Source organism: Lycium ferocissimum, chromosome 3 (genome assembly GCF_029784015.1).
Source record: "Lycium ferocissimum isolate CSIRO_LF1 chromosome 3, AGI_CSIRO_Lferr_CH_V1, whole genome shotgun sequence".
Lineage (NCBI taxonomy): Eukaryota > Viridiplantae > Streptophyta > Magnoliopsida > Solanales > Solanaceae > Lycium > Lycium ferocissimum.
In genome coordinates this window covers 4700034-4702835 of record NC_081344.1, presented here as the reverse complement: position 1 = coordinate 4702835, position 2802 = coordinate 4700034, and positions in this window count along the sequence as shown.

The following is a 2802-nucleotide window of genomic DNA, read 5'->3' as shown; positions in this document are numbered from 1 at the left end:
TAATCAGTATTCTCTCTGTATTCTCAATTTCTCACTTTTCCGTCTTTTTTCTATGGTTGATTTGTAACACATATTTTTAATATTTTGTTTGTAGTTTTTATTTGAGAGAAAATAATAGCAATCTTGCAAATTATATATATTATGATATGGTGAAGAAATGAGTATGATGGAGCAACCAATAGTCAGTGATATGAAGAAAGGAGTTGCAGGAAGATAACAATAGCTATGAAGGGACCAGAAGCAGCTAAGGATTCATGATAAGAACCTTAACGTCCTTAATCTCCATTATCTTGTATTCTCAATTTCTCACTTTTTCGTCTTTTTTGCTATGATTGATTTGTACACATATTTTTAATATTTTGTTTGTAGTTTTTATGTGAGAGAAAATAATAGTAATCTTGCAAACTATATATATTATGATACGGTGAAGAAATGAGTATGATGGAGCAACCAAATAGTCCGTGATATGAAAAAAGGAGTTGCAGGAAGATAACAATAGCTATGAAGGGAACAGAAGATCGAGGATAAGAACCTTAACGTCTTTAATCTCCATCTCTAGTATTCTCAATTTCACACTTTTTCGTTTTTTTGCTATGGCTGATTTGTAATAATCGAGAGAAATGAAACAATGTTTACATACTAATGCCTTAGAATGTGGTGCAAACTTGCTTTTGAAACATTAACTTATTCATATTTACTACAACTTCTAAAACCAAGGTAGTAGGCAAAACATTCGAATTTTATCTCATGAAATAGCTTTAATTATCACAAGTGTAAGCATTTTATGGTTTTAAGAATGATTTACATGTCAATTGTTGTTAGGGTAATTTATTTGTAATGGTGCTTTAATATTTTAATATGCATTTATTAAATTTCATTTTTTTTTCCAATTCAACTCTCCACATACCTAAGGCCATCTAGCATTCATATTGAGTATCAATCATTTTTTTAAAAAAAAATTAGAGAATTTTTTATCCCTTGAAAATAAATTGATTGTCCAATTGAATAATTTTGATCGACAAAGAGAAAAGATTGGCTTCCTATTATTTGAAATATAAAACTAGGCATTTTTGTCAATATGGAATATATTGTGCTCTTCGCCATAAATTTCGTCTTTAAGATAGATGTGAGAGAAATCTGAGTAAAATTTGGCTCAAGTAACAAATTAAAGTAGGTTCATTTTTACTTCTTTTTTTTTAATTTCTCCTAAACGTGAAAGGAATGTATATTGAAGTCTAATTTATAATAAGTGAAAGAAAAAAAAAAAGATAGAATAATTTAAATTAGTAAAACATCGATCAAGGTTACATGATTCTTTTTAATTTTTTTTCTTTCTTAAAAAAATAAAAAATATCATTTAAAAAATTAAATGATGAAGTTTTTTTTTATCGCAACGAAGCGCTTACGGTAATGAATTAGTTTTAAAATAAGTTTAAGAGTTCAATAGGAACGAATATTAGTTGAAATATCTAAATGAAAAAATAAGACAAGGGTTACATATGCATTCAACCTTACTTTTTTGTCATTTTCTCTATTTCCCTTTGAACCTACTGCCAAAGATCAGTCCATTTGCTGCGTGGTCTTGAAATGAGGCCGAGCAAAGATACCTCTATGCCCATTTTCATATAAAACAAAATTTCACTCATGTATAATACTCCATAATTCTCTGACGGAAGGAAAATTGATCATCTTTGGACAAATATGGCTCCACCACTATATGTAAATATGATTGTCGAGGATATAAGGAGCCTGGTATGGGCCTGTTTTTTTGTAAGATAGTGAAACAACTGTGCAATCGCTAGCAAATTGTGTAATTTAGCATTTGTCGTTGAGGAACCTAACATAAATTGGTTTGGTTTTTTTCCCATTTTGTCTTTGGGATATTTTAATTAATAGCTAGTGAAAAGATTTAAATATCGATAGTTATGGCAGAAAATAACAATTCACAGTACATATTATTTTAAGACATGATCGATTGAGAACACGACGTACGATCAAAGATTGACTCGAGATACATCTTTGATATAATTTTTCTTCTATTGTTTTCAACATTCTTTCTAGCGACCATACTCTTTGTTTTTTCCTATCAATACTGAAATTTTTGTCTGATTTTGTGCTTAGATGATGCTACTGTAAATAAGTGTATATGATTAATTGATTAAATTAAATACTCGTTTTTGTCCCAGCTTAATTAACCCTTACCCTTTGTAAATAAAAAGGACTCAACAGCTAACAGGTAGTAGACTAGAAGCACATAACTACATTTTTTTCTAAATCTAGAAATCCTGGACCGTCCTTTGGGTTACGCTCACTCCTTTATTCTTTTTTGCTTAAATATCAAAGTTAGTTCGTTTGGTGAATGACTTGCATCTATGAACTTTAATTTGGTGAATGACTTGCATCTATAAACTAAGACACAAGTCTCTTTGCCAATTGAACTAACCCCTCTACTATAATTTACAACCCTTATACCTTCCAAAACAAAAAAAAAAAAAGGGGGGTGGGCGTGGGGTGGGGTGGATATATTATTGCAACTGATGTAATTTTTTTCCAGAATTAAGACAGATTTTTATGGAATGTAGAGAATTTTAGCTTGTCCTTATAGAAATGTGTCAATTGGACTCTTCATAATTCGAATAGAGAAAAATGATCCTGCAAATTAAAGATCTCTTGTATGTTTTTTCAAGGTCTCTCTTATATCTCTTTATAAAAGAAGACATGAATTAAAAATAAATTTATAAAAGCCTACAATACCAACTTGACAGAAGATTAGTAAAACGTAAGAGATAACTAATTAAATCA